Source organism: Phyllostomus discolor, chromosome 12 (assembly GCF_004126475.2).
Source record: "Phyllostomus discolor isolate MPI-MPIP mPhyDis1 chromosome 12, mPhyDis1.pri.v3, whole genome shotgun sequence".
Taxonomy (NCBI): Eukaryota; Metazoa; Chordata; class Mammalia; order Chiroptera; family Phyllostomidae; genus Phyllostomus; species Phyllostomus discolor.
Genome location: NC_040914.2, coordinates 77,444,708 through 77,457,524, shown reverse-complemented (window position 1 = coordinate 77,457,524; position 12,817 = coordinate 77,444,708). Strand labels below are relative to the sequence as shown.

At 40.6% G+C, this 12,817-nt stretch overlaps 1 protein-coding gene and 1 non-coding gene across 6 annotated transcripts in view; both read left to right on the top strand.

Annotated features, from left to right (window-relative positions):
• Positions 1–12,817, top strand: part of ANKRD11 (ankyrin repeat domain 11) — a 224,883-nt gene that overhangs the window by 135,131 nt on the left and 76,935 nt on the right. Inside the window, exon 3 of one of the 5 annotated variants that reach the window (XM_028502158.2) lies at positions 7,314–7,363. The exons of the other annotated variants lie outside the window; for them this stretch is intronic. The gene's annotated coding sequence lies outside the window, so the exon portion shown is untranslated. The remainder of the gene's footprint in view (positions 1–7,313; positions 7,364–12,817) is intronic. 5 annotated transcript variants of the gene reach the window in all.
• On the top strand, positions 331–437 carry LOC114488463. Its single transcript, XR_003683780.1, has one exon. It is a non-coding gene; the product is annotated as a U6 spliceosomal RNA (small nuclear RNA).

Below are 12,817 nucleotides of genomic sequence, written 5' to 3'. Positions count from 1 at the left end.
ACTCTGTTCCTGTGAAGTGCCAAAGGCCACATTGGCAGGCGTTCCCAAAATTACATTATACCTTCTTTTACAGAGCTAGCATTTGAACCAGCAGTGACTCCTTACTGTATCTTGACTGCTGGCCTCATTCTGTTTTCTTCCACCTTTTTGAGCCTGTTGTAATAAGCAAGGTCATCTGACATCCATCATCCTCCCTCCAGTCATTGAGGTCCCAGAGGCCTGTCATGGAGGAAACTGTTCATTTCCACTGTACCCCCTTAATAAAAGATGTCTCGATTTTTAAAATGAAGTTTATTAGGGTGATATTGGTTAATAAACTATATAGGTTTTGTGCTCGCTTCGGCAGCACATATACTAAAATTGGAACGATACAGAGAAGATTAGCATGGCCCCTGCACAAGGATGACACGCAAATTCGTGAAGCATTCCATATTTTTGGTACATTTACAGCAGCAGAAAGAAAGAAGGAGCTCCTTCCCTTTGCAACAGCGTGGATGGAGCTGGAAAACTTATGCTAAGCGAAACAAGCCAGGCAGTGAAAGACAAATACTATATGATCTCACCTTTAACAGGAACCTAAACAACAAAACAAAGAAACAGCAAAATATAACCAAAGACACTGAGATAGAGGACAGGCTGACAGTGACCACAGGGGAGAGTAGAGGGAATTTCAGGGGACATCGGGAAGGGTTCACGGGAACAAACTTAAAGGACACATGGTCAAAAACTAGGGGGAGGGTGGTAATGGGAGGGAAGTGGGAGGGGTGGGGGGGGGCTGGACTGGGAGTAAAAAGGAAAAAACTGTATTTGAACAATGATTAAAATAAAAAAAACTATATAGGTTTCAGGCATACATTCTATAATACATTATCTGCATATTATATTTTGTTCACCACCCCAAGTCAAGTCTCCTTTCATCACCATTTATTTCCTGCCTTACACCAGGGATTCAAAGCTGACCTTTTGCTGACCTTTTCTACCTACTTTATCCTTTTTCCTGTAGTAATCATCATACTATTGTGTCTAGTGTGTGTGTGTGTGACTTTTTTTTTATAAAAAGGATTTTATTTATTTTTAGAGAGGGGAAGTGGGGGAGAAAGAAAATTAGAGAAACATCACTGTGTGATAGCCTCTCAAGTACCCTCTACTGGGGACCTGGCCCACAACCCAAGCATGTGCCCTGGCTGGGAATCGAACTGACGACTCTTTGGGTCACACACTGGCATTTAATCCACTAAGCCACACCAGCCAGGGCTTGGGGGGGGTACGGGGGTGGGGGGGCAGCGTTGCTTTTGTTTTGCTTAATTTCTTCACCTTTTTTACCCAGCTTTGAAACTCCTCTCTCCTCTGATAGCTCTCAGTTTGTTCTCTGTGAGTCTGTTTCTATTTTGTTTATTTTCTTCATTAGATTCCACATATGAGTGAAGTCATATGGCACTTGTCTTTCTCTGACTGGCTTATTTCACTTAGCATAATACTCTGTAGGTCCATTTACGCTGTTACAAAGGGTAAGATTTCCTTTTTTTTTTTTTTTTTTTTTTTTAACTACTGAGTAGTATTCTGTCATGTAAATGCACCACAGCTTTTTTTATCCATTCATATACTGGTGGACACTTGGGTTGTTTCCAGATCTTGGCGATTGTAAATAATGCTGCATTGAACATATAGGGTTGCATATATTCTTTTGAATTAGTGGTTCGGGTTTCTTTAGATAAATTCCCAGAAGTGGAATCACTGGGTCATATTGCGTTCTTCCTCCCTCCCTCCCTCCCTTCTTTTCTTTTCCTCACCTGAGGATATGTTTGATTTTAGAGAGGGAAGGAAAGAGAGAGGAAGCGGGGAGAAGGAGACTGAGAGAAATACCAATGTGAGAGAGAAACCAATTGGTTGCCTCCCATACATACCCTCGCTGGGGATTGGACTTATAACCTAGGTATGTCCCCTGCCCAGGAATCAAACTCACAGCCTTTTGGTGTATGGGACGATGCTTCAGCCAAGACTATTTTTAATTTTTTCAGGTAATGCCATACCACTTTCCACAGTAGGTACACCAATCAAAGTTCCCACCAAGGTTTCCTCTCCAATTATTACTGATTTATTGATGATAGCCACTCTGACCAGTGTGAGGTGGTATCTCACTGTGGTTTTAATTTGCATATCTCTGAGGATTAGTGATGTTGAATATCTTTTCAGTGTCTGTTTGCCATCTGCATGTCCTCTTTGGAGAAGTGTCTATTCAGGTCCTTTGCCTGTTTTTAATTGGATTTGGGGGGTGGGGTTGGTGTTGAGCTTTATAAGTTTCTTAGAAATTTTTATTATTAACACTATATCAGATTTATCACTGGCGAATATATTTCTCCATTCAATGGGTTGTCTTTTCATTTTGTTGATTGTTCTTTTTTTCCATGAAAACTTCATGAGATTTATTTTTAAGAAAGTAAATCTATAAGCATAGCATTATATGAATGTTAATGGCATTCGTTATTCATATTGCATTTTAGTAAAAATTGGTGCTATACAATTGTTTTTTATTATCACTTGCTGATTAGGTACTTCCAGAATCTCCCAGTGTTACAGTTTCTTTTTTTTTTAATGTATTTTATTGATTATGCTGTTACAGTTGTCCCAGTTTTTCCCCCTTTGCCCTTCTACACCCAGTACCTCCCATTCCCTCCATCAAAAAGAATCCCCCACTCCCTTAGTTCATGTCCATGGGTCATCCATATAAGTTCTCTGGCTACTCCATTTCCTATACTGTTCTAACATCCTCCCGTCTATTTTGTACTTACCAATTTGTACTTCTTAATCCCTACACCTTTCCCCTCATTCTCCCCTTCCCCCTCCCAATGTTCTCCATATTTATGATTCTATTTCTGTTCTGCTTGTTTGCTTAGTTTGTTTTTTATATTCAGTAGTTGATAGTTGTAAATTTATTGCCATTTTAATGCTGGTAGTTTTGATGTTCTTTTTCTTAAATAATTCCCTTTCAAGCATTTCACATAATGGCTTGATGATGATGAACTCCTTTAGCTTTACCTTATTTAGGAAGTACTTTATTTATCTGCTCTTTAATTCTAAAAAAGTTTTTGCTGGATAGAGTAATCTAATTTAGGTTGTAGGTCCTTGCTTTTCATCACTTTGAATACTTCTTGCTAATCGCTTCTGGCTTGCAACATTTCTTTTAAGAAATCAGCTGACAGTCTTACGGGAACTCCTTTGTAGGTAATGCTCTGCTTTTCTCTAGCTGCTTTTAAGATTCTCACTTTATCTTTAACTTTTGGTATTTTAATTATGATGTGTCTTGGTGTGTTCCTCTTTGGGTCCATGTTGTTTGGGACTCTCCGTGCTTCTTGGACTTGTATCTCTGTTTCCTTCACCAAATTAGGGAAGTTTTCTTTCATTGATTTTTCAAATCGGTTTTCAACTTTTTGCTCTTTCTCCTCAATTTTGGGCACCACTGTGATTCGAATGTTGGTACGTTTGAAGATGTCCCAGAGGTTCTTTATCCTGTCCTGGTGGGGGGGGGGGGTGGATTCTTTTTTTCTTCTTGCTGTTCTGAATGAGTGTTTTTTTCTTCCTTATATTCCCATTAATTTGATTCTCAGCCTCAACTACTCCACATTGTTTCCTTGTAGATATTTTTTTATTCTCAATGTAACCTTCATTTCTTTCTGTTTTTTTTTTTTTTTTTATGCTATTGAGGTACCTACCCAGTGAGTTCCTTGAGCATCCTAATACCCAGTGTTTTGAACTCTGCATCTGGTAGAGTGCTTATCTCCATTTTGTTTAGTTCTTTTTCGGGAGTTTTGTTCTCTTCTTTCATTTAGATCATATTTTTTGTCTTCTCATTTTGGCAGTCTCCCTGTGTTTGTTTCTGCGTATATTAGGTAGAGCTGCTTTGACTCCCTGTCTAGTAGTGTGGCCAGCCTATTGTAGAAAAGTGCACCAGTATGTTGGATGGGTGGGATCCTTAGGTAATCACCAGGGCAGGGAAACCCATGTTGCTGCTCTGTGGCTGTGTATGGGGGAGGGTTTGGAGAGGGTACAGTGCCACTGCCTGGCCTCTAGAGTCTTGTCTAGGAGGAAGCTGTCTCTCAGCCCTAGCCCTGATGTCAGACACTTCAGTTTCTCCCCATATGTCACTGGTGCCATTCCAGCTCTTGCCCTGATTCTGAAGCCCTGAGGGAGTGAGTCTGTGTATGTCCTAAGTCTGTTGCAGGCCCTTTGAAAGGAGGGAGACTCATGAGAACACTGCAGTTTTCTTCTGCTGCCCCAACCCATACTGGTTTTTACAGAAGTTATTGGGACTTACCTGGCACTGGAACCCTGGGCTGGGTGGTCTGGTATGGAGCTGGGATCCCTCGCTCCCGAGGTAAAACCCCCCAATTTTTAGCGTGCACACATGGTTTGGGGACTGCCTGTTCTGGATTTTCATATCCCTCCCTGCCACCCCTCCTGCCTGTGTAGATGAATGTAGCTTCTTTAATTCCTTGGCTATCAGACTTCCATACAGCTTGATTTTCTGATGATTCTGGGTGATATTTGTTTTGTAGACTACTTGTAATTTTTGCTGTGGTTGTGCGAGAAGGTCAGCTGTGTTTACCTATGCCTTCATCTTGACCAGAAGTCCTGTTAATGGTTTTTTGTTTGTTTGTTTTTGAGGGTTATTTTTCTTTTATTTTCCTTGCCTGAGGTGATACATCAGAAAAAAATACTGCTACCTGAAATGTCCGAGACTTTCCTGCCTGTGTGTTCTTCTGGGATTTTCATGGTTTTGAGCCTGACATTTAAGTCTCTTTAATCCCTTTTGAGTTTATTCTTGTGTATGATGTAAGAAAGGGGTCTGGTTGTTGCCTCTTTTTTTTTTTTTTTTCCCCCACGCATCTGTCCAATTTTCCCAACACTATTTATTGAATAGACTATCTTTATTCCTGTTTTATGTTTCTGCCTCCTTTGTCAAATAAGTAATTGACCAAAAGCACTTGGGTTTATTTCTGGGATCTCTGTTTTGTTCCATTGATGTGTATGTCTATTTTTATGCTAGTTCCATGCTGTTTTGAATAAACCTTGTAGTGTAGTTTGATATCAGGTAGTGTTGCTGTTTCTCCAACTTTATTCCTTTTTTCTGAAGATTGCTGTGGCTATTCGGGGTCTTTGTGGTTCCACATAGATTTTTGGAATATGTATTCTAGTTCTGTGAAATACACCATTGGTATCTTGATAGAAATTGCATTGAATCTTAGATTGCGTTGTGTAGTATGGAAAAAGATGTCTCATTTGGACTTGTTGAGAAACAGCACTGATTTTTAAAAATTATTGATTTTTGAGAGAGACAGAGAACACACTGATTTATTGTTCCACATTATTATACATTCATTGATTGATTCTTTCTTGTATGTGCCCTGACCAGGATCAAACCCGCAAACTTGGTGTATCAGAATGATGAGCTGACCAAATGAGCAACCTGACTAGGGCTGGCGACGAATAATTTTTAAAACTCAAAACAGATTGTACCTTGTTCGTAATCTGTAAATACTATATTTAAAGATAAGGACCAGAAACTTGAGAATGAAAAAATACTGTGCTTTGACAGTGAAAAGCAACAAACAGTGCATGGTAAGGTTCTCAGAATCCTTTCACAATCGTTTATTTGCTGGCTATAGTATATTGTGAGGCAACCTTGAAGTACTAAAAGCTCATCACATCTGTCTGCATTCACTCCGTCACTCCAGTGGATGGGAGTTATCTCACTTTGGGCCTGGCTCTTGGCCAGGACAGCTAATGCATTCTCCTGTGTGCCACCCCTCCTCTGCTCTGGGCCAGCACTCATCAATAATGCTAGCTCTAAGGTTTGGAGGATTTAGGCAGGAATTAAAGGCAGAGGTCCTTGGTTTCTATCTAAGTTACATTTCATTCTTTTTAAAATTTATTTTAAATGGAATTTATTGGGGTGGCATTGGTTAATAGGATCATACAGGTTACAGGTATATATTTCTATGATACAAGATCTGTATATTGTACTGTGTTTACATTCCCATCAGCAGTGAATGAGGGTTCCCTTTCTGCACAACTTCTCCAACACTTATTACTTGTGTGATTGATAATACCCGTTCTACCAGGTGTCAAGTGGTATTTCATTGTAGTTTTGATTTGCATGTCCCTAATAGCTAGTGAAATTGAACGTTATATATCTGTTGGCCTTTTGTATGTCTTCTTGGGAGAGGTGTCTTTTTAGGTCCTCTACCTTTTTTTTTTTTAAATCCTTACCTGAGGACATGGTCATTGAGAGGGAGAGGGAGACATTGATTGGTTGCCTTCTGCACACACCCCAACCAGGGATGGAACCTGCAACCCAGGTATGTGCCCAACTGGGGATCAAACTGGCAACCCTTTGGTGTATGGCCAGCACTCCAATCACCTGGCCAGGGCCTTCTGCCCATTTTTTAATTGGATTGTTTGTTTGTTTGGTATTGAGTTTTATGAGCTCTTTATATGAGTATATTTTGGATATTAATCCAAAGTTCCATTTCTTATGATCTTAGAAAGTCACTTAACTTTTTTGAGTCCTGATCTCCTTAACTACAAGATGAGAGTAATCATGTCCCCTCTCTATTTATTTCATGGGGATATTTAATGGTTCCACATCCCATTAAGCAGAGCACAAGTACTCACTATAAATAGATGATTGCATGCGGCAGTCATTAGAGAAAACTACTCACCCTTTAGTATTATGTCTGCTTATTCTAAGATGAAGGAAAAATAAGCATCTTCCTTTTTATTTTGTTTTTTAATAAAACAATGGCTTTGTTTTTATTTTTTTTTTAAGATTTTATTTACCATATATATTTTTAGAGAGAGGAGAAAGGAGGGAGATAAACACTGTTGTGCCAAAGATACATCAACCTGTTGCTTCTCACCGCCCCTAACTGGGAACCTGGCCTGTAACCCAGGCATGCGCCCCTACCAGGAACCAAACCAGCAACCTTCTGGCTCATAGGCTGGTGATCAATCCATTGAGCTGCACCAGCTAGAGCTGTTTTTAAATACCTCATTTTATGATGGAGATGCTGTGATTGGAAAGTCTTGTTTTGCGTTGGTAGTGATGTTTGATGTCATAGCTGGTTAATTTTCAGAAGCAGAGCATGCACCTTATACGGCAGTGGGACATTCATCACAGGTGATAGTTTTGAAATTTTTTATTGAGTCATTAACCTTGATTAGGTTTTTCAGACAAAACAGTTAATGAAAAGGTTATTCTTCCCTTTCATGATTACCATCACTGTATTTGCTCACATGATTTTTGGTCTTTGAAGGAACTCCTGTGGCCATTTGCCCGTGTTCTGAAGGCCTGCTTCAGCTGAGAGTAAGTGGGTAGTTTAGCCAGTGGGTAGGGTCTGTGGCCACTTGGTCCTCCGTCCTACCTTGGCACTGGCCTGTAGGTCACTGGCACTTCATACAGTCAGTGGCCATCTGCCTGGGGAGAGCTGGTAACATTTAAATTTTTTTTGATGTTCCAGTATTGTTTTCCAATGTTTCCGTATTTTCTTCTTGCATTGTAGTCAGTCTTGAGTGTGTCTCTCTGTGAACTCTCCTTGGGGCTTTCAGAGGCACCCTCCATCCCCATTCCCCTCCTGCCTTTGGGCTTCGTCTTTCCTGAAGGAACCAGGAGAACAAAACTTGCTATATGATTCCCAGTGTCTATATTGGAAGCATACTTCAATGATACAATACCCACAGATGAACCAGATCTCTGATTCCTGCAGCCTTGAAGCAGGTGTCCCTGTCCAGGAGCAGCAGTGGGCTGCCTAGGCACACCTTGTATTCCACCTGACCTTGTGAGGGTTCCAGCATTTTTACCTGGTGACAGATTGCTGGTGCAGGATGCTGGCTGGCTTTTTACATGGTTCTGCACAGTGAGATTCCACTTGCTGAGATACTGTTTTTCTTAAGCACATTATATTTGGAGACTTGTCTGGTATTCATGAAGTCAATTCTTAGAGTTTCCTCTTTTTAAATTCAGAGTGAGGATGAAAAGGAGACTTTGCAAATTCTAGGGTGAGACACTTCCTTCAACAATAACTTTTTTTTACTTAATGCTAAATTTGTTTCATCACACATAGAATCGATTTGTGAAGATGCATACCTCCAAAGATTTGAATGAGTAAAGGCAGTTTTTCAGCCACCCATGCACTGTACTGTTTAAAAGCAGTAAGATGACATGGCTGGTAGACCTCAACTGTGGGAGTAGTGGTGGGGCTGTCTTGGTTTCCTGGTGGGGGTAACATGCCCACTGGGTGAGGCTCCTGTCAGTCATTGCAGGCATGGGACAAGAGGTTTTCACTGCCCCAGCTCTGTCTGAGGTCCGCCTTCCTGATGGCCTTGGTAGAACATGCTCAGCTGCAAGAACTTGAATGTTTTTGTTTTGTTTTGTTTTGTTTTGTTTTGTTTTGTTTTGTGTGTGTCTCAGTACTGATGGCTATGGTGTTGTATTGGCTGCATGCCTGAGCATTAGAAATGTTTCACCGCATAAGTATGTGACCACGTCTGTTGCCTGGGACTAGTGTTCATTTGTGATGAATCTTCTCACCAGTGTTTCAGGTTCTCCCTTTGAGATGCTCTATAGAGACAGGTATAAGCTTCCTGTTTACTCTCTTGTGTTATAATTTTCCATCAGTGTTATGATGAAGTAACTTAGACCCTGTAAAGTTAATATTTAAGCATTTAAGGTTTAATTATTCCATATCCTTTCCTCAAACATGTGGTTTTAGAAAAAAATTTGTTGTAATGGACTTCTCTGCTTAAATGTGCCACTGAGTAGAAGAAAGAGTGAATGAAAGTGGCCTGGGGGTTCATGAATCAATGTTGGAAGATACCTGTCCCCTAGTTAGCTCTGTGCCATCAGTACCTTGTACAACTTGTACTGAACTTGCTTAGCTGAGCTGCAGATATTCCCAGGGACAGATGGAAGCTGTGTTGATGAGGTTTCTTACTGGGTCATTTTGTGGACAAGGGCCACCCATGGGACACTTTTGTGCTGAGAAGTAATGTGGCTGGACCTGCAGTGTGTGGTCTGGAGAGGTTGGAGCGAGAGGCAGTGGCCCTGAGCATAGGCCTCACCATCCATGTGAGAGCTGTACAGAAGCATAGCAGTGTTCTTTGCAGAGCTGCTTTTCCTTTACGTGTCCCTCTCTGTCCAGCCAGTGCCTTGCTGCCCTCTGATCACACAATAGTAGTTTCTTGGGTCTTGGATGCACATTTCTCTAGGGGTCACACTGAGGTCTGCTTCTTGTTGGTGAGTGTTTGGGAAGGGCTGTGTTGGTCTGGACACCTGTTTCTGACCCTGGCCTTGGTGGTGGTGCGCCTTTGGACATCATAAGGCCCACTTCTTTTGACAAATTCTATCATTTACCCAGCAATCCATCCCTAGGAAACACTACTTTATGCTTAAAACTAAAACTAAAACAGCTTAGCCCCATCCAGGTAATTCAGTTGGTTAGAAGTTCATTGTAATATGCCTGAGTTGTGGGTTCAATCCCCAGTCAGGGCACATACAAGAATCAACCAAGGAATGTATAAATAATGGAACAGGCAATCTCTCTCTCATTCATAAAAATAATCAGATATAAAAAATAACAGCTTTATTGCCATATAATCGGCATACCATACACCTTGCCCATTTAAAATGGTTTTCAGTATATTCACAGACATGTGCAACCGTCACTAAAGTAGAATCAGTTTTAGAGCATTTTTGTCACCTCAGAAAGAAGCCCATTGCCTTTTGTTGTCAGTCTTCATTTTTCCCTCTCCAGTGCTACACAAACCACTGTCTCTACTTAAGTGAGACTGTATGTATACACTTATACAGAATCAATTATTTAACTTGATGAGTAATAAAGGTTTGCAGTGAAAGTCAGACTGCTTCCCAGCTTTGCAGCAGTCTCTGGCTCTATCCCCTGAGGGGGAGCCATTGGAACTGGAACAGCTCTCACACCTAGTCTAGAGAAGCTGAGTATACATTCCAGAGGCCTTCCCACTGTCCCCGTGGGTTCTGCTGTCTGCCTACTAAGTCTGCTGTTCTTGCTGAAGCCACTGTTCTAGTAGTGCTGCCTTCTCTCAGCTTGCCTTTGGAGGGAGGGAGTGTGGGGTAGTCTCATCAGCATGTAAACAAAGCTGTCATTTTTCCTTTTGTTACTAAAAATACCCAGCCCCACCTTTTTTAAAAAAGTATGTTGTACTGATTATGCTGTTACAGTTGTCCTATTTTTTCTCCCCTATATTCCCCTCCGTCCTACACACCCCTTCCCACCTGCACCCCCTTCCCCCTCAGTTCACGTCCATGGGTCGTACATGTAAGTTCTTTGGCTTTTCCATTTCCTATATTGTACTTAACTTCCTCCTGTCTATATTCTACCTACCATTTGTGCTTCTTATTCCCTGTACCTTTCCCCCATTCTTCCCTTGCCCCACACACACACTAACTCTCCATGTGATCTCCATTTCTGTGATTTTGTTCCTGTTTTAGTTGTCTGTTTAGTTCATTTTTGGTTTTTGGTTTTTGGTTTCTTTCAGGTTCAGTTGTTGATAGTTCTGAGTTTGTTGTTATTTTACTGTTCATATTTTTTATCATCTTTTTCTTAGATTAGTCCCTTTAACATTTTATATAAGGGCTTGGTGATGAAGAACTCCTTTAACCTGACCTTATCTGGGAAGCACTTTATCTGCCTTTCCATTCTAAATGATAGCTTTGCTGGATAGAGTAATCCTGGATGTAAGTTCTTGCCTTTCATGACTTTGAATACTTCTTTCCAGCCCCTTCTTACTTTTCTTTATTTCGCTTTGCATAGCCTTCACTTTTTTCCTTCTATTTTGTGATCAGACTGAGCCATTTCTGTGAGCATCCTGATTACCAGTGTTTCAAGCTCTGCATCTGAGAAGTTGGCTATCTCTTCATCATCTAGTTGTTTTTCTGGAGTTTTGATCTGTTCTTTCATTTGGGCCATATTTCTTCGTCTCAGTGCACCAGTTATGTTGTAAGGGGGCAGACTCTTGGGTATTCACCAGGGCAGGGCAACCCATGTAGCTACATTGTTGTGCTATATGTGGGGGAGGGGTCAGAGAGGGAGCAGTGCCTCTTGCTCGCCTCTCCTTGGGCTTTCAGTCACTTTCCCCCGCTACCCACAAGCAAATTGGGCCCTTCTAGTGCTGATACCTGGGTGGGTGGTTTATGTACATTCTAGGACCCTGTGGGTCTCTCCAATGAACTCTCCTTGAGGCTGGGAGTTTCTCCTGCTGCTGATACAACCCCCACAGGTTTTTACAGCCAGAGGTTTTTGAGTCTTTCTTTTCCCCACACTAGAATCCTGGGTTGTGCTGTCTCTCTCTCACCCCCCAGTTGTTTCTCCAGGTTTAACTGCATGCAAATCTGGGGTCGCCAGGTCCACCAGCCATTGCCTTGCGTGCTGCAGTCTTGCTCTGTCCCAGCTGCCTGTCTCCCACTCTCCCACCAGCCTAGATGAATGTTTCTTTAACTCCTTGGTTGTTAGACTTCCATACAGTTTGATTTTCTAGCTGATTTGGTTGTTTCTTGGTTTTAAATTTGTTCTTGGTTTTGGTTATGCGAGGAAGAAAAGTGTATCTGCCTTTGCCTCCATATTGGCTGGAAATCTCCCCCGGCTTCTTTTAAATATTAATTCCAACCCCACTTTTATCACCAGCTGTCACCTCAGTTCTTGGCTGTCCTTTGCAGTACAACTCCTCCTAAAGAGAATATCCTCTTCCACCTTCTCTCTTTGAGCAATTTATTGAGATATAATTTAAATAAAATGAAATTCAACAGTTTTAAGTGTAAAATGTGATCTTTTAACAGATCAGTACAATTATGTTCTCACCACCACAATCACAATCACTACATTTTCCCCAAATGCTGTGTACTCACCACCACAGTCTGACCTACAACATCTCTGTTAGCCCTAAAAATACACCTTTGTCATCAACACTGTCATCCTACCCTCTGGACCAGGAAACTATTGACATGCTTGGTCACAGTAGGTTTTCTTTTTCTCATATTTAATATAAATGGAATCATGCAGTATGAAGTCTTGTGACTGGTTCTTTCACTTAGCATGGTATTCCATTGGATACATATATAATCAACAGTAGATAGACATTTGCAGTTTTCAATTTTTAACTAGTATGAGTAAAGCTGCTATGACTAGTTGCGTACAAAATAGTGCGTGGCTATATGTTTTACCTTTTCTTTGGTAAATACTTATGATTGGGATTTCTGGGTCATATAGTAGGAGAATGTTAACTTTTTAAGAATCTACAAAACTGTTTCCCAAAGTGACTGTATATAGTAATTTCATGTTCCCACCAACAATGAATAAGAGCCCAGTTGTTCTTTATTCTCACCATCACTTGGTATGATGTCTTTTAATTTTGGTCATTCTAGTGGATATCTAGTGGCATCTCATTGTGGGTTTAATTTCCATTTCTCTAATGACAAATGATGATTATCTTTTCACATACTTAAAAACAGTTTTTTTGTCACCCATGTATCATGTTTCGTGAAATACTATTCTTTCATATCTATCATTTTTGTACATTTTAAAAAGTTGGGTTGTCTTACCAAGAGTTTTTGAAATATATTCTATACCTTAGTGAGTTCTTTATATATTTTAAAATAAGATACCAGATTTATGTTGTGCAAATATTTTCTCCTAGTCTGTGGCTTGTCTTTTCCTTAACAGTTTCTTTTGAAGAGCAAAGGTTTCTGTTTTAATGAAATATAACCTAACACTTTTTTTTCTTAGATACT